The 26991-nt window shown below is 38.5% G+C and overlaps 1 long non-coding RNA gene across 1 annotated transcript in view; it reads left to right on the forward strand.

Moving 5' to 3' along the window:
* LOC131586011 (uncharacterized) overlaps window positions 1-26991 on the forward strand; it is an 86443-nt gene that overhangs the window by 20331 nt on the left and 39121 nt on the right. The window lies entirely within an intron of this gene.

Here is a 26991-nt window from a genome sequence, read left to right on the forward strand (position 1 = left end):
GCTCAACATGTTGCACATCATTATTTGTGTATACAGCACCCTTCATGTCTGCAAGAACACTAAATCATTCTGGAAGGCTTGCCTCAGTGCAGACAGACATGGCAAGCAGTCTAGCTTTAAGTTACAGTAGTGGAAATGGATGTTACTGTTGTTGACACAGGATAGGTCTCTCTTTGAGTTAAGAAGATAGTCAGAGTGCTATAATGCTGCCAAAAAATATTTGGGAATAGACAATGAAAGTGAAACTGAGTTTAGCCCAGGGAAATTGAATTTTCAAAGTAGCACTCAAAAAGCATGTCTGAGGAACAGAGTAAGTCTGCATAGACAAAAAATAGCACAAGAGTTTGCCAGCAGGAAATACAAAGCAAATTGGTAACCATGCCATAAAGGCTGAGGATAAAAAGGACAAGCCTAGAACAAAAGTGAAGAAAGCACAGAGTATGGCAGATCATTGTCTTTAGTGGCACAAACTGTAAAATCTGAGAAGCAACTGGCTTTTCTATCTTTAAAGGCAGCATTAGCTAAAGGAAGACCAAACAATAATTCAAGGAAAATTGGGGTCCCCAGGTTGCAGGCAACATGTCATACCAGCAATGAGGTAAACCCTTCAGCACTTTTCCAGCTAAAACCAGCAAGTATATAATTCAGATGCCAGCTCCTGAATTTCTCCATGGTGAACTACACTAGTACAAAATACATTTGTGATATGAGTTTTCCTTAAGGCTAGTCATCAAAACTACATTGCTAAAGGTCTGCTTTCATTTTGTAAATGTTTTACTTTTATCTGTCCTATTATTTCTTAGGAGCTTCCAAATGGGACAACTGTAATTTTCTTAATTAAGGATATCAGGTCTGAATATAATGCTTGTAGGTTATTAACATCATATCAGACTATCATTGAAATGCTCTACTTTCCTTCTTGAGGGATCCTGCAGCAAAGTGAGATACTATGATCTCCTTAATCAGAAACTGTAAGGCATCAGAGTTAAAGCTAATTAGAATTTATGAGATTGGAGGGAATATAATTTATGTGTGAACACTGTAGGTGATAAGGGGTTTAAGATGATGACTACAGACCTCAGCTGAGCTTGGGTATCACAGTTTTACAGGATAAACCATTCAGAGTACATTACAGGTTTTTGTTTGTTTGGTTTTTTTTATTTAATCTTCTTTTCAGTTAGAAGGCTAAGGCAGGAAGATCCTGTGCATGTGACACAATTTTGTTAAAATCTAGGCTGGGACTGAAGCAGCAATCAACACCTCCTGCCTAAAAATAATTTCTTTTCAGTATCAGTCACTGAAATGACACCTCCCCATTCAAATGTCCATCCTGTTTTCCTCTTAACACCTGGTTCATATCACATCACGAGTAGGTATGTGCTTGCTGAACATTCACCGGGGGCTCTGTCAGAGGAATACAAACCTGCTCCAGTGATTTTAGAGTAAGTGCTCTTGAGAGCTTTTTGAACCATCCCACCAAATCCAAGGCAGCTGTTCCATTGTAAAAGTCAGCTTAACATATGGTTTATAGAGATAATATATTTCTATTACATACAGCACAAAATAAAACAAAAGATGCTTGAGATCTATGAAGGCAGAAAATTTCTATAAGCAGAAATGAGGAGAAAAAAATTATTATATACAATATGTACTAGACTAGCATGAAACATTGCCAGCAAAAGAAGAGGAACCATAAAAGAGAAGACTTCACTACTAGGACAGCTGTCTACTTGGCAGCTAATGCCAACAGATATTTGATGAATGAAATCTCTCTAGGAGTTTCTGGTGATGACAGCAGCATTTTTCAATTGGCTGTGAGGGAAGTTTGGTGGGATACTCTGAAAGCTGGATGTGTAGAACTTGTGCACAAACTACAGAAAATATTAATCCTGTAAGAGTCTTGAAGAAATCCTTTTAGCCACCTCCCTTCTCTGGGGCAGATTCTTACATGTTCTTGGCACTGCTTTGAAAATGACACATATTCCTAGTATCCATGTTTTACCATATCACTACCTCTGGAAGGTGTTTTTCTCTGATATTTGATTATTTATCTTCTGTGGCAGAGAACCTTCCATTCCATGCCCAGTGCAAAATGAAACCATTGATTGCAGTCCATTATGAAAACTGTGGTTTTTTTGGAAGGTGTGGAAGACATTTGACCTCTGTTTCTCTTTTCTTTAGGTCTCTCTCTTCTAGATAGAAGCAAGAAAATTCTTGAAAATCATTTCTCATCAGTATGTTTTCTAAAGCTCTCAGAAACAATGTTACTTTTTTCTGTGATCTTCATGATATTTTTACAAATTTGTGCTCCAGACAGGTTCTCAACAGTGCTGTGTGGGATAGAAAAATTTCATACCTTTGCTACATTTGAAGCCTCTGTTTGAAGACCACACAACTGGATTGAAGTTACTTGCACCAGCATGTTCTTGACTCAGTTTCTAACCTACTATAACCCAATGTTATTTTTTTTTTCAGTAATGTCCTTCCTTTGTTAACAGTTTCAGAGTGGTAAACAGACGAACAAGTGCTCTGTTTACAAGCTCCTCCCTGGTTCTACCTGGCTGTATATTCTGGTGCAATCTCCAGTCAGGGTCTTAAAAAGCAAAGCTGTAACAAAGTCCTTTGAAAGTCAATGGAGATTCGTGCCACAGGAAGCATTAAGAGCTGCAAAGTAGCAAACAGAGGGAAATAATTGTGGAGTAATTTAAAAAATATAGAGCAGAGTGAGTCTCCTAATCATAGTTTTCATAGAAGAAACCAAGTTATATTTAGGACACATATGGTCAAAAGTGGCAGCAATAATTTTGGAGGCTGGATTTTGGAGCTGTTATCAGCATTTCAATCATCTGTAAATTACTTGAAAAACTGAAATTATAAGTTCAATAGTTGTAAGTACTGGGAGTGTTTTTGTCTACCCCACTGTTTTGGGGTAGGTGTGGAGAAGAGGGGATATTACACACAGAGTCCATACTAAGACCCCATGGAGCTCAGTATATTTCTCCCTAATGTGCTTGCATGAACCTCAAATTGACTCCAGAAAATTACAACAGCAACTCAGTTTAACTCAGTTTCCTGCCATGACAAGGAACTGAACAGTTATAACCAAAGGAAGAAAACTTTGAGTTATTTTGAGATAAGAACAAGGCAGTGTGGTTTTTTTTTAATGGGAAAGGCATCTCCTAGTGAAGGAAACAGGCTTTAGTGACAGAGCTGTGGTGTAGAGAGTTTCAGGCTGCATTTCTATTTAATTGGCTTCAACCCCACTTTCAGAGTTTCACTTTCCTCTGAGCTTTAATTTGCACTTAAAACTACACTCCACTGACTGAACACTGACCTACCATTACTATTTTCTCACCTACAACTTTTCCTCTTAGAAAGAAACTCTGCCATCACCTAAGCTGTTCTTCCTCTGGTCCCTCACCCTTTTTTTTCTGCTTCACTGCCATGGCTGTGGTTGCAGGGATAAACCCAGGCAGCAAGTAATCAAACAGCTGGTAGTGAAGGCAGAGATAGTACAAACCTAATGGAGAAACTTACTGGGAACAAAAATAAATTGCACAAAACTAAGCAGCAATAAGTACTCCTTTCTAAATTTACCTGATTTCTCTGTTGTCCAGGGAGCAGTGGGTACTGTGGAGTGCCAAAGGGTACATGAATACCAAGACACAAGCTGTATGTGCATTCAGCTTTCTGGTCCAGGGGTCACAGGTTCTTTGTTCTGACCACTTTTATAATTTTTCCAATTTTCCTTTTGAGGCTGGAAGAGCTTACCTCAGCAGCTGCTTTTCCTCTGCCAACTTTTATATTCCTTTTTTTATCATCTTTTGTGTTGGATAGAGAATGGTAAATCACACTGTTGCAAGTACTTTTCATTTTTCTTTTGTGTGTGAGGATAAGAATAGTTTTTTCCTGTTGTTGAATGCTACCTGGACTTCTTACACTTGCTACAAGCTCTTAACCTACACCATCACTCCCCTGACTGTCGTCCTTCATCCTGCCTGTTAATTGTTCTTCAGCTGAGCAGCACTTCCTAAGTTATAATGGGATAAGTTTGGCATACAACTAAATAGAAACCTTTAGATGAAACAACTCATTCTGTTCAAATTAATCTCAGTGAATATGCATGGAGAACAACAACCTGCATTGCAAGTTCTGGGAAGTATTGTTTTTCCAAATCACAGCTACCCAGGAAAACACTGGACAGAACCTGGCCTTAGCTTGAAGTGAAGTCACAGATCTGCTACCTACCTCTCTGTAAACCTGAGTAAGTTCAAAATGCAGTTACTGTCAGGCTTTAGGAATGTATTTCACATTTTCTATTTTGCAGGGGGGGAAAAAAATAGCATACAACTACAAATAGAGAATCCCTCACTTCTTATGTAGAGAGCTTTGAAATAGGAGTTCTGATCACTTTCCCTCCATGCAGGTACTCAAGTTCTCCATGGGGATCTTGCTCTGTCAAGGAGGATAATTTTGCTCCCTGTCAGAGTTCCCAGAAAGTTAAGCCCAGCTCTAAGTAGAGGTTTAGTACCAGAGCTGTTTTCCTGCATGAAAGGTATGATGGAAAACCTGTTGCCATGGGTCTGCCATCATGGTAAGACTCTCATAAAGGATGAATACAGGGAGTACCTGCTCTAGCCAATTTTGCCAGAGTCCTGTGGCATCTGCAGAGAGGTAGGCAGAAAAGCCTCCCCACAACCTGACCGTGCTCCCTCCACCTGACACATAGCACTGGGCTCTGCTTTTACGTGAGTGGAGTTTGCAAACCCCTTTGGAGGAACTAAAATTGGAACTCCAAGTTCAGGTTCTTTCGTTAATTTATTTAATTTATTTTTATTTCAAAGAAACATATACATTTGTCTTTATATACAAGAGGTGTGCTAACATGTATGAAAGGAAAAAATAAGCAAGAGGGAGAGAAGAAAATGAAAATTGTCCTATTTGGTGTTTTTATCCTATTTTCTACAACAAATGCCACTCCTTTATCCTCTCCTTGCTGCAGCTGTGTGTCCATTACAGTGTCAACAGTAACTATACTGTAATGTTACTGGCAAATGTAAAGCTCAATACCTGTAAAAAAGGATTAAAACTTGTTGCACAAAACCAGATGATTTTTTGCACAGCTATTTGAAATGAATATGCATTTTCTCAAACTATGTGGTAGCAAAATAAACACACATATTAAGAGTCATTTTCATTTAGTTTGCTGTTATGCCCACATGTTTCACATTCCATTAACTGTCAGTACATTGCATGGAATTTGTCAACTCAAAAAAACCACTTCCTCTTTTTCCCCATATGCAATGAAAAGCTAACATGAATACATTACAGAGAGAAGTAAATAAAAAAGTTGTTGACTCTCCAGACAGTGTTTCTGATTGAGAAAATATCTTAGTGAAACATTTACTGCCAGTAAAAATGAAGAACAGACTACAGCAGACAGCTTTATGGAATGGAAGAAGAACTAGAAAGAAACTAGCTCACTGAAACAATCCCCTCAAAATTGGAAGAACCAGCTTAAGCTGGACATAATAGAGTGGTTCTTAACCCATACGGTTTAATAAACTGAAACAACAAGATTTTAAGGTTGAATATTACCTATTTTCTAAAGTAAAATTCCTGAAATATGTATAAATCTCTTACCGAATTTTTCAGTACACAATTTTTTAAAAATACATATATATTTTTATGATCTAGCTTTTTTATCAAGCTTCAACCTTCCAGGAATCTTTATGTCTTCTGTAAAAAGTAATTGTATTTTTTTAAAAAAGTGAGTAGATTAGGATGATATACTGAGAAATTTATATGGATTTTATGCCTCTAAATAATGTTTCACTTCTACTTTTACCTGCTTTGTCATGTCATGGTTTTAAATATGAATGACATCCTTGACCAACAAACTTGATGTTTTTTCTATTATGTTTTACTTTTCTATGAGTTCATAAACTTCATCACATAGGGAGTATTCTGATTTTGGAAGGGTTGTAAGTATTCATTTTTTGAGCAAAAGAAAAGCCACCAAAAATATGTCTGCTTCTTCCCAAAATGTGTTGTTTTTAACAACTTAGAAGTTTCAAGGTGGAAATCCCCACCATTCTGTAGGAACTCCTCTTAACAGAAAACCATTTTAATATTTTGTCAATCACAAGACATGGAAAGATCCATGGTGCAGGCTACCTTACCTCACTGCTTCAAACTCAGCAAATTTAGGATCTTCAGTAGTTTTGAAACTTGGAATTCCAGTAAAATAAGGCAAACTCATTGTTATACAGTCCACAGTTTTATCTCTTGATTTATCTTTAAATGCTTTGCTGTTTGTATAGATGAAGGCAATTGGCAAGAAGCCATTTGCTATCCTTCTCCATATATCTGTGGGCAGAAAGGTGTATCCCAAAGTCCTCATTAGCAGTAAAGTCATAATGTTGTCACAGATGATGTATGACCAAATTGAAGCTAGTTGACTGCAGCACACTCCTCACATTTACAAGCATTACACAGGTTCTATTGGTGTCTTGAACATCATGGAATATTCCCATGTTGATCATGCAGTAACAAACATTTTATCATAAACATTTTTGTAGATACTTGGTTTGCATCATCAGTGGCCATAGAAAAAGTTTGCTGTTTTCTACATTGGCTTTAAAATCTTTTTCAATTGAACAGCAAGTTAGTATTCTGTGAAGGATGCCTGAAGCTGTTGTCTTATGAAGATAAAACATTTTATGGAAATCTTGGAACAATATTATTAATTTTGTTGTCCAATTAGAGGGATCTGCTTAAAAAAAAATGTTTTCAATATATGGTAGAGATCTGTGGTGGCTGTTTTCTTTTCTTTGGCTAAATGTTTCAAAAGTTTTCTTTTGTCTCATGTTAGGAACTTACTGTGATCATTTACATGCCTACAAGTAATTAAGAAAATGTGTCTCTGTAAAGTACATTAAGTCTTATGGGAGCTATTGCTCTCTCTACTGAACCATGCAAAGTCACTTCTATAGTAATTCCAGGAAAGCTCATTCCTCTGATTCACCGTAAGTACTATATCTTGATTAATTGATAAAATATTGTTATCACGATCTCTACTGTGTCATCAGCGGCATGACAAAGCAGAGTCATCAACTACTTCTAGATCAATGTGCAATCAATGTGCAGATTCCTGCTTTGATATAATCAGTCACTCCAGTCCACAGTATGTTGGCACAATAAACACCTTTTGTGATGCAAACAGTGGGTAACTCTGCTTTTGGTGAACATTGTGCATAAGGACTTCTTCAGTTGAAAAGTTCCATGTGTGATACAAATTCAGCTGCAGTTCTTTGCTTTTTCCATTGCTATGGCAGGTGGAATAATTTTTGTAAACAATTTATAAGGAAGTGCTACATCCTTTGGTTTTAAGTGTCCTCTGTAGATTTAAACTGATGTTTGAGATCCTGCCCACAGGCCCTCCCCTCAGACACCTGATTGATTTGGAGGAATGAGAGCCATCCTCAGGAACAGACAGTTCCACGCCAGCTGTACAAAGTCCCTGTGGAATAATAATTCCCTCAGCTCTTCCTAACTTTTTGATAGGTTTCTTGATTTGACAACAAAATTGTGAGGCAATTTTCAAATTTTTCTTCTTCATGTCATCTTCCACCCCAGTAGTCTCTAAAATGCTTTGCCGGGAGGTTGAATGTGAAGGAGCCCATCACTTCTCCTGTCTCCGGCTTTCTCATCAGCCAAGGACAGGCTGACACTCAGTGTCCCGAGCTCGATGGGGCCGGAGCCTTTCTGTCCTCATAAGCTGAAGAAATTGGGTAGAAATACCCAGTTTCTGGTAAGACATCTGCCAAAGACCTTTCACTTTTTCTTACTTCTAATAGAATCTTAAAAGGGCTTATTCCCAGTTTCAAAGCTCTGCTGTGCACACACAGTGTACTAAACCTTTGCAGTAAAATACCTGAAATCCATGCAGGGCAGCTGCTGCTCTTCATTAGTTTTTTTAGGAGGTTCTCACTAAAAAGACTAATGTGTGCAATCTGCCTGAGCTGTGAGCAAAGGGATGCTTTGCATATAAATACGTACACATTGTCATACATAAAATACATACATAAATAGAAAGGAAAAGGCTAAAAAAATATCATAAAATAAGGGCTCACTAGCTATCTTAAAATTGCCTGTCATAATATTCTATCTGCCTTTACTTTTTTAACAGTTGTAGCAGGTTGCAGTCATACTCAGTTGTAGTTGAATTCTGATTTTTGTATGCTCTGAAGCTAAATTATGCAGCTGAGATTAACTGCTCCGTAGAATTTAGCAGTGTCTGAGCCCCTGCAACATCACTGACAAAATGCCTGGTACTTGGGAGAAAATATTTGAGGAGCTAAATTAAAAGCTTTAAACTTAAATTAAAGCTTTAACTTGTGTATATGCTGATTAACTGAAAACTTTACTGCCTGCCAAGTTTTGAGTATTAAAAGCAGTGAAGGTGCTTAAAAAAGACATAGAAACAAAGACATGGAATTACAAGACAGAAATGTGAATTTAAAAAAAATTTTTTTAAAGAAACTATTTTTGTCAGGCAAAAATTTCCATCAGTAAAATCTCAAAGACAAAGTAATCTTTCAATAAAAATTCTGTTAGCTCATGACTTAAGATAGCTGCAATATTTTAGAATATGTTAATAGTGAGAAAAACATAATAATAATAAAATTTTTATGGTGCTAGGGGCATTGATTGAATGACACAATAGTTTTTTCTGACTGAAAGGAAGTTTATAGACAAAACTTAATTAAACAAAACAAGTCTATGACACATCAAAACCAGGAAGTTAGGGAAAAATGGTCAGAAATTAGAAAAGAAAATTCATCAAATGCCTAATGATTCACCAATATTTCTTGTATGTTGTAGTGGGGGGAAAAGGACCTGCTCTGCATTGCATTACCAGGGCACAATAAGTGAAGGAAAAATCATATCATGGCTGTATGTGCTATCACTATTCTTTCCCCTCTGCAAGGAATATCATTACACTACGTGGGATGAATCGGATCACAACAAGGGAAAAAATAGCACAGAGGAATAAAAGTAGACTATATCATGATGGATGTAGAGAATTAATTAGAGAACCAAGATTATTCAGGTGGTTATAAATTTAACTTTTTTTTTTTTAAAGAAAAAACTTGAAATAAATCTTTGCAATCTTAACCTCGTCAGGAGCAGGTTGTCACGTGGGACTCAGCCTTGCTGGCACGGTGGTGCAGTGCTCCAGCTGCTGTGCCAGCTGTTGGCCAGAGGAGATGGTAAGGAGAGGTGTGACCAGAGCAACCAGACCTGGCCCAGGTGGTCTGGTGTCTCCCACATCCCACCAGTGCTCCTTGGCAGTGCAATAAACCAATAAATCCTCTTCCCTCCCTAATTTTTAAACTTGTTTTGTCACTTTGCCAGAAATAGTTTTTCTTGAGGTTGTCAAGCTTTAATGGGGATCTTGTGGTTTTTAACAGTTTATAACTCAAACAAAGTTAAATGGAATTTGGTGGGAGAAAGTATTTCTTTAGCCTGAGGGCTTTCTGTCTGCTGAATTTTGATGGTTTCCTGCAAACTGCAGAGATGAATTAGGGCAGTTTTAAAAAGCAAAAAGAGTCTAGCTAGAATGGGATGTGTCATTCTGTCTTGTGGGGGCTACCAACCCTCTTGCAAAGAGGTCTGTAGTCATTTTAGAGGCTCTCTGTTGTCTTGGGCATTGCTTTGCAACTTCAGGTATGCAATATGAAAGTAAAAACATCTTACCATCTCATACATGGCATATTACCTTTGACTGAAACATCTGTAATTTAATAATAACCTATATTAAATAATTTTCCTTTATCCACTGTTTCTCTCAGCTGTTTAACAATTCATCTTGCATGGTATTGCTTTCACATAATTATAGTATATCTGACAGTGCTTAATTGAAGGTTTAATAATTTCTCACTTTTGTTTGCTTAGAATATATTAATGACACTAGATTTCCAACAATGAAGAGGCTTCTCTTAGGGGGCCTTCACTTACCTTTGAATGTCCTTTTCTGAACAAGTGTGTATGAAGGGTTTTCGGTATTAAGAGCATGATATAATATCTCCCATCTCATAGAATTCCATAGATATATTTAGTAGCTTCTTTCTGGGATACTGCAGTTTATGAAATCAGCGCCATTATGCCCATTCCACATGGTTATTTAGTCTGGTTGGTCCTTTATTTTGGGGTAAATGTTACAGGAGGACCTGTAAGCTGAGCCTCCCTCCTAGAGAACTTCCAGGCACTGCTCCAGAATCTCTATTAAATTATCAGCTGCTAATTATCTACTTCCTACAACTACCAGTTTTAATGATGTACAGTGCCAGTAGGATCTCTTTAACCTCTTGTTAGCAATAACCTAACTGGGAATATGCCCGAGTCTTCCTCAGCTATGTGAGCAGATTGCATTCCTTGGAGATGTGAGCTGCTTGCTCCCATAGTGGCTCAGGAAAACTGCATTCAGCACTAATGTGAAGATCAGTATCTATTTTCCTGTGGTTTGTAGTGTTATAAAGTGTACCTCTTTTATCTAGCTGATAATTTGAACTCTCTACTCTTCTGATCTGCTAAAAAACAGTGAAATCTGATGTCTCATCTTGTCTTTTGATCAGTATTAAAGCTCTAAGTACATTGATCTACTTTTGGCTAAAATGAAAGCCTCTTGACACTATTTTACCACCTCTCTTTTATTTATGCGTTGCTTTCAGAATCATTACGGTCCTTTACCCTGGGCAAACACTCAATAAAATTACTTTGTCTCATAGTGCAGAAAAACCATGAACTTCTGTTGTTAATTTATGCCCTGAGGTCTCAAAAAGAATGTATGTGACAAAAGTGAGATGATAACTAAGGATTTGGGAACAACTATCCCTGTGTGCTAGATTTTGTACAATACAGAAGACTGAATGGTTTTGGTGATACTGTTCATAACAGGATTGAAATTGTCAGGCACCATCTGCTGTGATATTGACTGACCACGATTCAGACAAATATCATTTAGAGATTTAGCAACATTTAGAAAATCGTGTAGACATTTTGATTTCTTTTTTCTTTTTCCAGTGGTCACCCTTTGGACTAATTTTTAAGTGGATTTATATTTAAGTTTCTGTTTGTATAAAAAAAGGAAGGCCATGTAATACTGATCTTTCTATTTCATGATAAAAATACCATACTATTTGATATAAAATTTCATTGCACACAGCAACATATGCTTCTTCCTCTGTTGTCTTTGGTACTTTCCTCCTTCAAATAATCACTGAGGTAAAGTATATGAGAAGGTAATGAAATCTGATGTATGCAGGTTGAAGCAAAGTAATTGATTAATCTGTATGAAGTGATAACCTCATTTTCTCAGAGGGATTCAACAATAGTAAATGAATGTTAATAGTTCCTTGGGCTAATACACCCAGACCTGGGTGGTAAACCTGTTTTCACAACCTTATTTTAGGGACTAGCTGTCTTGAGTGTCAGTTCTTCAGCTTTTAGAAATCTTGCTTATGAACCAGAAACACATGGGCTTGTGTTTAACAGAGAGATTAAGGCTCCACTACTGAACAGTGGTAGTACAAAGCATCTTTAGAAAAGACATGACAGTGTAAATGTAAGTGCAGCATATGACTCATGTCCCAGCTGTAGGGGCTGCCTGAGCGCACCACGGAAGGAAAAACAAGAATCACGTTAAGGATTGGATCCTCCCCCTACTCTTCTGCCACCATTTATTTGCTCCTATCATTGGGCATTCACCCTTTGCAAGGGCTGAAAGGAAAAGTCCTTACATGGACAAAAGCTTCTGTCTCTTTCGAGCTCTCAAAGTCAGATAGGATGTCGTCCCCTGACCAGCAATCCTATTCTGTCTCAGGAAGGAGACCCCCTCTTCCTTCCTAGGGTTAGAATAGGAGAGATCTGCAGGTGGGCTCATGGTTCACCCATCCAGACCAGTCTCGCATAGTCCATGCACTGAGGCACAGAGCGTGGGCCATCCTTGTCTCTGGCAGGTCTGCTGAACTTACCTCAGTGGTAGATTTAGCACAAGGAGACTACCAGCATCAATCATCCACCTTTCTACACCTCTCCCAGTTCCTCTCCTGTCGAGAAAGAGGGAAAAGGCATCCTTGATAAAGCTGTGTTACAGCTCCACTTTGATGAGGAATATTGTGTAGATAGCTGTAATGTGAGTAAAAGGTTTGTTATGTACCTGAGAGTCCTTGTAGATAGCTTCAAAGCTGAAGCTAATAACTAATGTAGATATATGTCTAATGATCACCCCGTGAGTTGTTGTTGTTTTTTAAAAATCAAGGAGCAAAAAGAAGCAGGAGCCAAATTCACAGCACACAATTTGAAGCAGCGTTTATTCCTGCCAGCAAAATTTATATCTGTTGAGATGTGAGCAGGCAGCTAAGTCAAATTTGAATGAAACTGGAATCCATAAAAATTAAAAACATCATTTATATTCCCTATCACAGTGGTATGGCTGCCCCTAAAGACAAATACATATGCAAATAATTTAAAGCAGGGCTTAGGTACATGACTGAAATCTCTGTTTGAGTAAAAATGCGGACAGTTACATAATTTGTCCACAAAATCAAGTTATGCACTCGTGGTTTTTGCAAATACATGTGCTGCTAGCGTTTTGATATGGCATCCTTAAAACAATTTTCTGCTAGTGCCCACCATCAGTTTCCCCTGAGCATAGAGAAAAATTTAACCAGACAATCTCATATCATAAGTCTTATCTCGCAACATTGGTTCTTGCCTTTTAGAAACAACCATTTTGTGACTGCTATGACAACCACAGCTGTGATGACAATACCAACATAGCTGCCAAGTCCCAGATCTAAGCCCAAGAGACCTATTAAGCCATTTTTTTCCCCAGGGCTGCAGAGCTGGAAACTTTAGCAGTGCAAGACTGGAAAGAAATTGATGGTGTTATGTTGTTATGCTCAAATCTTTGTGGTTTTGTGCCTTGCTTTGGGCCCCAACAACCATCCCTCACTGAGGGTATAGAGAGACATGATTGTGGACAGAAAGAGCTCTGAAGCTTTTTTTCTTGGATTAACGTTCCAGAGTATGTGGTGATTATGGAGTCCTGTAGAGGGTGAGTGAGGATGAGAGGATGGGGCCTCACAGACCTGGAGGAGGAGCCAAGAATGTGGTCCTGTGACAGGCATGCACACATCATTCATGCCTATCGCCACAAATACAACGTGACAACACTGCAAAACAGTTTTCCCCTCCAGAAACATTAATACTTAAACCAATTTCTGGTGATGATTTAGTACTGTTCAGGGATGAAGTGAAGTGAAGTGAAGCTAAGGGAAATTGGATCAACTTTTCATTAGTTTTGATGAAATAATTTGAAAGAGCAGCTGAAGGTTCTCAGTGAATGCAACTCAGAGTATTTTTCCTTATTATGAGCTCTTCCAGGTGAACTTATTTAAAGAATGGGGAAATATCATGGGCTGCAGGAAGTGCTTAGGTTATGCATCAGTGGGAATTAAAATGAGCTCTTATCAATGAAAGATGATTTGTGTGACTGAAAAGTCTATCATTACCTTTCTGATGGCAAGAGGAGTAGGCTTCTGCATGTCATGGGTTGTGAAATCTCTGGTTCACCTTGGTGGTACACTGGAAAAGAGGAAAGCCTGGGACAGACAGGGCTGTAGTGCCTTTGGAACCAGAATACGTGAATGAGTGGAGCTGGGTGCACTTCGACTCCTCTCATCCAGACAGAAGAACTTGGAAGTGAAAGCCTGTTTTACCAACTTCCTTAATTTTTGCAAGCCCTCACTCTGCATTGTTGGTGAGACAGTTATTCTGAACAAATGGGCACAAATGCTGAATTGCAATTATCTATTTGCCAAACAACATCAAAACCCACAAGCAGTATAATAAGCCCCAGTGTGTGCTAATATGTCACTATAGACAGGGAAAGAAGCCAAAGTGTCCAGGAAGAAAAGAGGCTCCCTACTGATGGAACAGCTAATTTCTGTGTCCATCTGATAAAATCAGCTATTTGACATCAGCTTTAGAGATGTAACAAGTTTTTTGTGTGTCATGTTCTGTGATAGTGATGCAAATCTCTACTCCAGATAGATGTGGAGATCCGGGAGGACAGGTCTTTCCAGTAAATGACCAGCATTTCTGTGTGCAATGAAATGAGTCACTGGCCTAGAGTTCAGATTTTTTTGGTGTGTCCAGGCTAGGAGGAGGATGGGAGCAAGAGGACGGCTGAAGGACAGCATTTTCCCAGTCCCCCTACCAGCAATGATCCTCCTGCCTATGATCACAACAGCCCACCCTACTTTTTGGCACTTTAGTCTGAAGGTCCTTTTTCTCCCTACTCATGTGCCTTTGAATGGCTGCTATTGAACTTCTGCTTTCTCCTGTCTCTCATGTTTGCCTCAGTTTCCTCTCCTCTGCTGCTGCCTGTTTTGAAACTACAATATTTAGCTGCTTTTTACCAGAACTGCTAGACCTTTCAGAAGAATCCTCCCCACTCCTCAACTTACATTTCTTCTACTATTTTTCCCTCAAATCCCACCTTGGGAGCCAGTTCTGTAATGTCTACACTGCCTCTAATGGTCACACTCATCAGGGGAGTTACAGTCACTGATAGGGACAGTAACCAGGCTGTTATAATAATGCATATTCTTATGATGCTTTACTTTTTCCAGTGTGGTCATTTGCAGTTTTCTCATGCATGTTAGAAAATAAAGTAAGAAAGGTCAAAATTATAAGCCAACAAAAATAAGTTGGTATTGATAGTAATTTCTCTAGACTTTTTGGCAACAGTGGTGACTTAAAGCATTACTGTGACACTGGGTTTGACTTTGTGACAGTTATGATTTCTTAACATAAAAGGAAATATAAGATTCATTTTCTAAATACCTTTATCACAGAATGCTTTAAATTATTATTATAATTATTATAATCATTATTATTATTTTAAGTGTACTTACTTCAAATAAGGCAAATGTATATATGCGTTCAAAGGTTGTGCCAGAAAAGTATGTGTATATGTATATATCTACCAATAGTAACAGTAATCAATAGTAACAGCTAGTTTATATTTAAATATTAAAGGGTACTATGAAACTGTAGCTTGCAAGCAGCAACTACAGTCATTATTTATTATAATTTATTGTAATTATATGCATACCTATTAGCAGTACAACACGCGCCAAACTGTTCCCAGGAGAAGAACCTCAAAATCAACAACAGACGAAGTCACATTTCAAAAATTATCCGCATCACAGTGTTTGGAGTCAGTCTGGTTTCCCCAGTAAAGGTCCAACTTACTCAGGAAATCTCATTGAATAGTTCATGCAGGGGGAATAATTAGAGAAAAAGGGCTCCATTTTGGGTAACAGCAAGTCAGAATTATATCACAGGGATGGATATAAAGGGGAGTAGGATTGCAACACCTGGAGCAGCCAACTGGTGTGGCTATTTTCTATTTTTCTCTGGGACAGCCATTAGACAATGATGCATTCTTACAGACCAGTTTTTTGGTTTTGCTGTACAGACTGTACAGAACATGTAATGAAATAAATTTAACATGGGATCAGAATTACACAGTGCAGTGGAAGTGATGTACATCACCAGTAGGCCCTGGAAGGGTAGGACATGCTGGCAGAGCACTGCAGGTGGAGAGACTTGCTATCACTATCTCAGTTATGGACACTGCTCAATCTACAGAAAGATATAATGCTTTTCTTCCTTATGGGGTGGGGAAATTTTAAGACAAGTACTGAAAATATCAAATATAATAAAATCCCTGTGTTGCTTTAAAAATACAGCAATGAGGTTTGTGCAAGTATTAAGATTACATCTTTTCTATAAAGATCTTTTTCCTGAGGTTTCTCACTCTCTGTGCTACCTCTCAAATCATAACTCATTGCTCATGAACTAGAACAATGAGATGTACATTTATACAGACTTGGAGTTGAAGGAAGACACGTTCCCATGGCTACTCAGCAATAAAGCCTTATTCAAAAAGATTAAAACCTTTTGCCTACAACATGCCACTTTTCTGAGGCCACTTTAGGTTCTGCAAAAGAATTCTGTAAGGGGGCATATCGGAGTGTGCATGGCAGGATGTGCTGCTTGCATGAGGAGAAGGAAGTTGGAGAGCCTGAGTTAAGAAATTCTCAGCAATACATATGAGTCCTGGGGATGATGCACGATATTGGTGCAAAGTGTCAGATGAAGTAGGATTTAAATATAGTCAGCAAAATTGGTCTGAGCAGGAGTTTCTGGCAGTATTTCTTTGCCCTCTAGTCCTCAGTTTTCATTCCTTCATTCACGCTGCTCTCACACAATTATCCACAAAACTGGCTAAAGGATTTCCAAGAGGATTAGCAAGATAACTCCTTAGAGCACAATACAGTTGTGTCCGAATCATCGTGTCCTGGAAGAGTAGAGGAGGATATCAAAGTTATCATGCAGCCCATCCATCTGTTTTGGGGAGGAATCAGATCTGAATTTTTTTCAGTAGCTGTTTGCTGGAGACATTGCAAAAAGTAAAGTGAATCATCACCATCCCTATAGCAATCCTATGCTTCCTACAACAAACCCTGTTCTTTCCTCCTAAATCATATTTTCTAAGTTTCTAATCCCTCTCATAGGCTCCAATAATTATACATTTTTTCAGTGTACAAGGATCACAACTGGACCCACTATTCCAGCTGTGGCTTACTCTGTTACAAATAGAGCAGAATAATTACTTCCTGTGTCTTACGTGTAACTCCCCTGTTAACAGAGATACAGAGTTATCCTTTCTACCCTGCAGGTTCACAGTTAACTCTTATTTTCTTACTTATCCATTATGCTCTGCAGTACTTCTCCCTGCTACATCATTCCCCATTTTAGACTCATTCATTCAGTGTCTCCTTAGAGGACTACTTCTTCTCTATTCAGAATTCTTCCCTTCAGATTTCATGCTTTGGGGTTGTTTGTTGGTTTTGGGTTTTTTTCACTTTATCCAGATTAATTTTAGTTTTGAACCTGTCCTCCAGAGTGCTTACACACTTTTCTCCTTCATGTTATCTGCAAATTTATATGTACTTTCAGTTCATTAACAGTCCACATAATCAGTGGGGTCACAGCAGGCTTCTTCCAGGCTCCCTCTTTTTCAGTGTGACAAAAAGACACTAACTACTCTTTCAGCTCTGCTTAAATGTGTATGTTCACAACTTGCTGTTGTAGCTACCTTTTCTTACTACCCCACAGTCATTTTCTTTTCCATTGTCCTTATAGAATGCTCTGTCTGATTTGCAGGTCTAAGGGACAGTAGGGTGAGGGACTGAATTAAACAGTGAAATTCAACAGAAGATTTTGCTAAACCAGCAGACCTGCAGCAAGAAGAAAGCAGTTGTAAATCCTGGTGTAGTAAAGTAGTCACAGCACTGGGTAAAAAAAAGTTCATCACTGAAATCACAGCAGTCATCAGAACTCTGATCCCTGTTCTTTACCTGAAAGCATTAGCCCAGTGTGAGGTTTGGATGGGCAACATGCAATCAGTGCTTGGAGCAGCTTCAATTCCATTATAAATTAGTGTGAAAAAGGGTGCTGGCTACCTACAGGACACTTAAGGTGCATTTCACAAAAGCTTGAAAATGGAAATGACCTCAGGAGTCATATAGCCCTGCCTTCCACTCAAAATAAGGATGGACACCAATTCAGAATTAACACTTCTGGCTTCATTCAGACAAATCCCAAAAACCTTCAAGGGTGGAGTTTGTACAACTGCTTCAGGGATCTGTTCCAGCTCTGTGATACCTTCCTAGTAATGAAACACTTCCTTATGTCCAGTTCTGTTTGCTTGATTCCCTGGTGTTCCTATCTCCCCTTCAGAGAGACAGCACAAGGAAGCTGTGATGGAGGGGGCTGTTGGACCCCGAACAGAACAGAAACTTGTTCACAGATGGCAGCTGTTACAACAAATGCAAGTTGCTTCACAGGACTCTGATCTGAAAGGTCGTGATTGAGCACTGTTCCATCCTATCTGTCATCTCTATAGCCCCCGGGCTGACTCATCTAGACCTGCTATCACACTGTAATCTTCTGACTGCAGGAAGCTCCTGACACTCCAAAGATGAGATCTGGTAGTTGTCTGATGGGTGGAAACACGTGGCAACATCTCCTGAGTGATAGCTGGAGTGGAGGTGGCTGCAAAACTGTGATCAGGACAGTGACAATCCTGCTGCCCTGCTGATTTAAGAATATTCCCCTTGAAGATGGAGGGGCTAAAAAAGGCAAGATATATATGTATGTGTGTCCTCCAGCAGTATTTGACATCTCTCTACCATATCACACAGTGGCATCACTGATCTTCAAGGTATTGACAGCATTGTTGAAGTCTTTACTGCACATGAATCCAAAGTTTAAATGGTTAGGAATTGATGCACCTCTTTTATCCCCTACCCTCTGTGAAAAAAATAACTTTTCTTTTAATTTCTTTCTTTCTTCCACAAGTCTCAGAAAAGCTGCAGTGACACTGGAAACAATACCAAAAAAAAAAAAAAATAAAATAAAAAAAAAAAAAAATTGTGAAGCATAAATATTGCATTTTAAAAGTTTCATAAAACTACCAAGCAATTCTGGTGGCTTTTTAGGTTTTATATACATCATGTATAGCAGAAGAGAAGGCATAACTTGATCATACAGAATAAAAATACTTATTTTGAAAAGAATCCAATATAGATATATATGCAATATAGGCACCTCTTTTTTTCATTTTCTCCACGGAAAAAGGAAAATGTTATAAAGACCAAATATCCAAAGATGCTGGTTTCTTCCTGGAAATGCCCTTGAATATTACTTTTGGTAGAAGGTGCCTCATATGAAATTAGCTCTTCACTTCTTAGGATTTTCCTAATGTCTCGCCTCTTGAAAATTATATTGTTTCTGATGAAGTCTGTAGGGCCTGGTTGAGGCTTGCTCTGATGGGGCAGGAAATGGACATTCCCCATAAATAAAAAATGAAGATTAACCAGAATCAAAGGTTTATTTTTTTCCAAGAAAAATAATTTCTTGTTAAAATTGGCAGTGTCAAATCTGATGAATCGTCTCAAGTTTTGGGAGACAGAATTAATTATAAAATGCATACATTAAAGCTGCAAAAAATATGGATTTTCTGGCAAATAGACTAACACTAGCACCAAGCTTTCTTTTCCTCTTCCACTTGCACCAACAAGACTAGGACTATCTCTGTCAAAATCCAGAAAATGACAGTCATAGTGCAGGAGGACAAAGTGACAAGGGTCTTGTTCCTTGACTTTGATGTTAAAATGCTCATGCAGTGCAGATCTATCTTCTGACTGTTCCTCTCCAGCAAAAGAGCTAACATTAGGAGCAAAAATTCAGTCCTCATCCTATTTTTCAGAACACTGTCACTGCAATTGGTGTAAGCATGGTAGGTATTTGAGGTATTTAACTCTGTGAAGAAATGCCCTGGTTCTTCTAGTATTCACTGTTCATTAACATTTAGAAAACAGGCAAGGTTTCTTTCTCAGTAAATGTCAAGAAAAAATGTGCATTTGATTTTTTCTTCTACAACATGCACTTCCCATCCTAGTCTTTTGTTCTATAATTACACTTCAAATGAAAGTATGGAACAGGTCACCATATTGAAAACGCCTCCTCAAAAATCAATGAGTCTTTCCTATTCTGGATTGCATTACAGATAAGAATGCTGCAGTAATCCTTTTCATGGGGAAAAAATATAGAGACCTTTATATAGCACTATAAATGATGTCTCTCCAGAGTGAGCAGCAGCGTTTCTCAAATAGCTGCTAATAAGACTAAATATGGTAGAGCATTGCAGTGAATCACAGTGTTGTTCTGGGTTATGCAACCCTCTAAGGTCACTTACGTAAAGAAGAGAACAACTGAAGTGCAAGCAAATTCCTCTGTTAATTAATTTGTAAGGCACAAGTGGCATTTAAAGAGAAAACGTCTCATGGCCGGCTCTTGCAATGGGACGCGAGACTCTGGCACAAATGTAATTGTTCTTTGTGTTGTCTCAGCACATCCGAACTACTGGATCCATGCACTGCTGGGAATAATTCTAGTTGAACCCACTCAGCCCTCCCTTGGATTCCTTCTGACCTTGGGGAGAAGGGGGGTTGCTGATACACCTCAAATTTTGTGGCTATTCGTAAAATTATCTTAGGGGTGTATAGGAAGGAGGAGGAAATATACGCTCCAGTAAATGCCATACTGTGAGGATCAAGAGCCTCCTCCTGTAAGTTCAGAAGGCCTTTCCCCTTCCTGACTGTGGGTATTACTGACCTCTAAAATTCATATTGTTACCCACTTTTGCTGTTTAATAAGAGGAGATGAATTCTGGGTTGTTCATGGCAACTGAAGTGCCTTTCATCGCTTTCTGTTTCTCAAAGCCATTCAGAATTTTCTACTGGAATAGGAAAAGAGGATCCATAGCGTTCAATAATAGGTATAACTTGAAAACTGAGCTGCAGTAGAAATATGTCAGATCTTATGAGAGGTGGGAATATCTCTGCATGCAACATTTCATTTTTGTCCTTTAAGGAATTTAGAAACTTGGGCACTGGTGTAAAATTATTCAGATTCTGTGCAAGAAGGAAGTATACCAAAAACCAGCTCATTATCAAACAAGAACATGTTTCATCTTGAATCCATTAGTTGCAGCTAACAACAAATTAGCCAGTGAGTTAATTACTGGCATTGTGGATGGCAATGCAAATTGAGTATTTGCTTTACAAGCACTGTGGCACTTCCCCACATGATTGAAAGGGAAGAGAACTCCTGTAAAGATGTTTTTCAACTTAGGCTCTGTACTCAGAATCTCTCTAGTCACTGTTATATTTTCAGACACATGACAGATGCCCAGAAGAACTGAGAAAACCTTTTTTATTCTGTGGCAAATATTCATGGTTTCAGACCTTCTCTGTGATCTGAGAGGTATTGAGGAGGATGCAGATCACTGGACAAGATAAACTTTAAATTAAAACCTTTAAATCACAGAAGTTTTAAAGATGGTGTTTTCATGCTGGAGCAGGGAAAAGGATTCTTAGAGTCCCAGTCAGCTCTTTAGAGAGATGTGGGTATTTGCTACAACTGATCAAAACTATGAGTGAAGGGGAAACACAACCCATGGACCATTGCCTCCCAGACATCAGTAAGACAGAGGTGAAAGGCATGAGATGGACTTTTGCTAAGCCTTCTCAATGGATCAGGACACAATTGCTGTTTACACAGCACATTCTTTTGTACTTAACTTGGTTTTGTCTGTGCCAGCTTCCACACGTTCGCAGAAAGCTTCAAATGCTTGTGAGTGGAGGGACTCTCCCTCTAAGGGTGCTCAGGGACAATGTGTTTCATCTTCTCAGATGCTGGGAGATGGGACAGGGACCCTGTCTGATGTCTGTGCTCTTTCCTAGGGCAGATCCTGGTTACTCATCCCTCAGCCCTTTCTGTCTTTGTCAGCCACCACAAAAGGTTTCAGTGTGGTTTGTTCACTGACTGCAGTGAGGTTGGTCAAAGCTACTGTGAGCATCCTCACAGCAATATCTTTTCTCTGTTGGGCACTGGGGTGCTTTCCTTTTACCTTTGGAAAAAACTTGCAGAGCTCATGGTTTTCTTTCTTGACTGCAGAGGGTTCCTTTGATTCTTTCAACAGCTCAGGGATTTCCCTGAGAAAGCTTAGCCAGTTTCCAGACATTATTTTCACCACCACAGGAAAAGCTAATAATTCAGCACCTCAGGGAAGCAGCAGGAAAGCCAAATTTCTAGATTTTCTTTTTCTTGATGCCAAACTTGTGCAATTTATAAGAGGTTTTAATTTTGTAGGAGAAAACCCAAAAAAGGACAGCAGGTTTTGTTCCATCCAGCAGGATCAGCTATTTGCTTATAAGAAGCTCTGTCTTGTCACATCTCTCTACTCTGTTCAAAAGGTTATAGTACAAAGGAATCAGAGGACAGTGGTGGTGAGAACACAGTTGTGTGTCAATGTGGTGCCTGAAGGATGCTGAGGCAGAATTTACAATTGAAACATTTGACTGGGAGTATAAATTCTTTCATAGAACATGAACTCTCTTAGGTTAGAGCCTGGAACCATGTGTCACTTGCCATGATACAGGCCAGAACTGCAGTATAAATCTTAAAAAGGAAGAGTTTATAATAAAATTCATCAGTAGCCTAAGAATAGATTGAAAATATTGCAACATAGCAATGGACTATGACAAAGAGCTTGTGTCTGCCACAGTTTATCACTGTACCATGATTAACACAATACATCATCAAGGAGTAGGAGTGGATTTTTCAGTATTTCCACCTTCAAGGTTCTGGAAAGGGAAGGTCTTCTGTCCATAAGTGTCTGGGAAGTGGATGGCATAAGAGAATCATCTTAGGCAGGGTGATAGAGGTGCTGCTGGAGCTACCTTTGTTACAAATATTTCTTTTACTTCTCTTTTTTACTGGAGTTTACTTAGAGGAGAGGAGCTGTCTGACTACTTTCTCATAAACATCCTGCTGGATTTTGTCCAGGCCTTGAAATGTGGCTTGAATAATTTATATTCTGAAAAGGCAGAAAAATAGTTTATTTTGGCAAAGTCATTCCCACGAACATACCCAACAGTTTGGGCAATTTGTCTTCCTAAGTTTTAAATATAAGTTATTATAGATAGAAAGAAGAAATTCAAGAGAGGGAGTTAAGAAAGGAGAAAGAACCTGCATGAACAATAAAAAGATAAGAAAGAAATGTAGTTAGTTTACTCAACTTTTTTTTCACTTGAAAAAGAGCTTTTGTTTTTACTTTCTCTTGTTTAAAAACTGTGCTGAAAGGTGTGAAACAGCATGAATCCATCTTTCACAATTTCATGTTGCCTGAGAAGCGTTACAGCAGCAGGTCTGCATGAAGGGTAGAAAGAGACAAGTAAGTGCAAATAACAAAAAATGAGCAGGGGGTGACTTAAAGAGAAACAACAGCAAACAGTTTTCCAGCACAGAAGAAAAGAAGGAAAGATGAAGAGTGGGCAGAACACAAGGATGAGTCCCTTCCTTCTCACAGGAACCATGGCTGGGGTGTAAGAAGTCATGATTGTTACCTTTGAATCATTCATTATTAACTTTAAATCTGAAAAACACATGAGGCTTACTTGTAGGGATGTATAAACACTAGCAACCAGAATTTCATTAATTTTTTAACCCTCAAAGAATATTATGACTCAAGTGAGAAAAGATCAGTACTATACTCAATCTCAGTGACAAATGCAGAGAGTAAGTCTGCTTTTTCCCCTGGAAAAAGCAGTGAAAATTCTACGTTCTGATTTAGCAGAGTCCTGTAAATCATGAATAAAAGATTAAAAATGCTTGACAGAGAGTTTATGTTAATCAGTGTCTTCTCACATGGGCATGTTTCCTCCAGCAAGCCTATAAACTTTGATTCTGTGTAATTGGAGGTTAAAAGTTCTCCTAATTAACATCCACTTCTATAGGGAATGTAGAACCTATTTTGCAATCATAAAGGTAAGGGGATTTTAAAGCACTTCTAATTATGAAGTAAATTTGCCATTTTGGCAAAATTCAAGCATAGACCAAACTGAAGCCTCAGAATCACCATTTTTGTCAACGTAACAAGGAAATTTAGATAACATTGTCAACTTTTATTATTATGGAGATAGTAAATCAGAAATGAAGAAGAAATGGTTAAATATGTCTATTTAACCAATCATTTAATGATCATGGTCAAATAATTTTGTTTGCCTTATATGCATTTTCTGACTTGTAGTTTGTCTCCTACGGACAAAGAAACAGAGACTTTTCTACATTAGAGTCAAGAGGAACTTGCTGAATAAATATTTGGGTTAGTGAGATTCATTGGAAATAGCCTTCAGTAGATATTTACCTGCAGTTTACTACAGAATTACTTGATAGGTATGGCATAGAATTAAAATATAATTTAAGAACTGCACAACTGAAATATAAATACAAAATTATGGATTGAACTCTGTAGATCACTAGTCCCATTGATTCTGAGGAATGCAGGATTAGGGAATAATAGATAAACCTGGTTTTTGCTCAAGATCAAAACAGAAGTTGTATTGCTAGAGTATATTTTCCAGAAGCAGAGAGTTTAGGTATAAGAGCTCAGAACAAGTGACATCTTACAGGGCCCTGTGCACATGGCATATTCAATGTATAGGACCAATAAATCTGCTCCTACATGAAAAGTTAGTGCTACACCTTGTTTTATGAAAATGCAGTAAGACAACAGCGACTACTTTTCGTCTGGGTGGTGACAGGCTGCCTTTTACACTTAGCTGTATTGCATGGGACCCCAGTATTGCAACACATTCTGGTTGATCACGAAACATTCAACCCTCAACAGTGACACTAATTGCAAAACCTGGTCTTGCTCACAACCCATGTTATCATATTCCCATCTTATTCTTATTCTTTCTTATTCTTATTCTTACTCTTATTCTCATTCTCATTCTCATTCTTATTTTTATTTTTTTATTCTTTGTTCCACTTTCTTTTCAGCCTCACATCCCAACCTTCCAAGAGCTCAGTCCTGTGAGCTGAGGAGACCCAAACACAAAAAGTTCAAATGGGTATCTCCACTCTTGTAGCTCAGCAGAGGTGTCTAGGTCAAGGTATCCCATCATACAGAAGACATAACCTGTTTAGGAGTTAAGAGGATAAAGGCAGTCTCAAGGCACAGGGATCAAAATCTGCAGGAAATACAAGTGACTTCATGCCATTTCAAGTACAAAGCTCAACTCTCTGTTCTTGTCTTGCTAATGGGAACAAAGAGCACAAAAAAGAGGAGGTCTAATGAGTGAAAAAGTGCACTGTCTAATGGGTTATTAGTAAATTCTCACACGTAAAATTGAGGCTTGGTATGAGAAACTGAAAAACATTTTCAGCATCAAGAAGATCAAATGGACATATATTTAACCCTTCTTCAGTCATGTTGTTATACGAGAAAATTTGAAAATTATGGTTTGACAATTGCAAACTTTTCAGACTGTGTTGAAGAAAACTTCACTAAATCTGTGTCCTTATGGACTGAAGCCTAAACCTCTCTTTTAAATGACAAATATTTTTTTCTGAGCTACATCTTGATGCTGTGGTACAAAGGCAGAACTGAATTTTTAAAGAGCAGGACTTTGCAGATATCTGCAGTGCTACCGCATGGCTGAGTAGATATGAAAAAGGGTAAAATTAACACTCTTGAGGGTAAAGGTAAGGAACTAAAATGCTTCCAAACATATTGAGAATGAGCAATTTAACTAAAATCAAAAAAACCACACCATCACTATGAGACTGAAAAGTTTTAAGGGACTACAGAGATCATTTTTGCCTCAGAGGATTAGCCCATCTAGGCAATTAACTCAGAATGAGATGGCAACATACTAAAATAAATAAAATGAAATAAAGAAGAAAATAAAAAGGCTCAGTTCCAGGTTGTCATGAAGGAACCAGAAGGGTGGGATTTTGCTCGAAATCAAAACACATTAACTTAGCTGTGCATGTCTAAAACTCCTTAATGCAGATGTCTACCCCTACATCAGTTGTCTAAGCTCCTGCTGTATCCTAAAAACTCTGTGTGGCAACATGTTGCAGGTTAGCTAAAGTCTCTGTCACAAGATGACAAACTAAGTTAAATACCCAGAACTTGCTGTGGTTCCTTGCACAAAACACAGAGGTATTAGATTTTTGTGCTTGTCTGATAATTTTAGTATGTATTTGAAGTTGAAGTCATTCGTCACCTTCTTCAAAGAACAGGTCCAAGGTTGCGAGGTTCTGTGGGGTCCTGAAATTTGCTTCACAGAATCACAGAATCACAGAATGACTAGATTGGAAGAGACCTTCAGGATCACTGAGTCCAACCCATGCCCTAGCACCACAACTAGGAGACATCCAGTCTCTTTTTAAACACATCCAGGGATGGTGACTCCACCACCTCCGTGGGCAGACCATTCCAGTACTTTATCCCTCCTCACTCATGCTTAATGCGTGTCACTGCTAAACCAGGAACTACCTCACAAAAATATGCAACCAATAGAAAGTGGTAGGCACTGGGGAAAGTCTGTATCTCTCTGAGTTGGAGGATAGTATCAAGGAACAGAAATTTTTGGAACAAAAGAAGCCCTGGCACTGGTATAGATTATGTACTAGGTGGGAATTTTTATAATGGTGCTAAAAATGCGAAGATACTAAAAGAGGTTTTACAGACTCTGTTCAGGAAGCCCAGAGTGAGGTCTTAACTTATGAGTGTGTTGCTGCAGGATGTCATATTGACTTGTTTAATTGTTGTGATTTAACCCTAGCCAGCAATTAATTCACACAGCTGCTCACTCACTCTCCCTCCCTGCCCAATGGGATGGGGAGGAGAATCAGAAAAAGGTAAAACCTGTGTATTGAGATAAGAACAGTTTATTCATTGAAATAAGCTGGAATATATTAATATTATTAATTATAACACCAGCACCACTAATGGAAAGGAAAAAGAGAAAGAATAACCCAAGAGAAACAAGCGATGCACAATACCATTTCTCACCACCTACTGACCAATGCCAAGCCCATCCCGCAGCAGTGATCAGCCCCTGTGGACCACCTGCCCCCAGTTTGTATACCAGGAATGATGCTCTGTGGGACGGAATATCCCTTTGGCCAGTTCAGGTCAGCTGTCCTAGCCATGTTTCTTCACAGCTCCTGCTGACTGGCAGGGCACAAGACACAGAAAAAGCCCTTGGCTTAGTGTAAGCAATACTCAGTGGCAACTAAAACATCAGTGTGTTATCAACATTGTTCTTGTGCTAAATCCAAAACACAGGTACACGAAAATTGGCTCCTATCCCATCTGAAATCAGGACACTGTTGGATGTAGATTACATGTACTGTAACTGTCAGTCCTGCATCACTTGTAATCAAGAGATAATAAACATGTTTTACATTTCTAAGCACAGTAAT

This window comes from Poecile atricapillus, chromosome 1 (genome assembly GCF_030490865.1).
Source record: "Poecile atricapillus isolate bPoeAtr1 chromosome 1, bPoeAtr1.hap1, whole genome shotgun sequence".
Classification (NCBI taxonomy): domain Eukaryota; kingdom Metazoa; phylum Chordata; class Aves; order Passeriformes; family Paridae; genus Poecile; species Poecile atricapillus.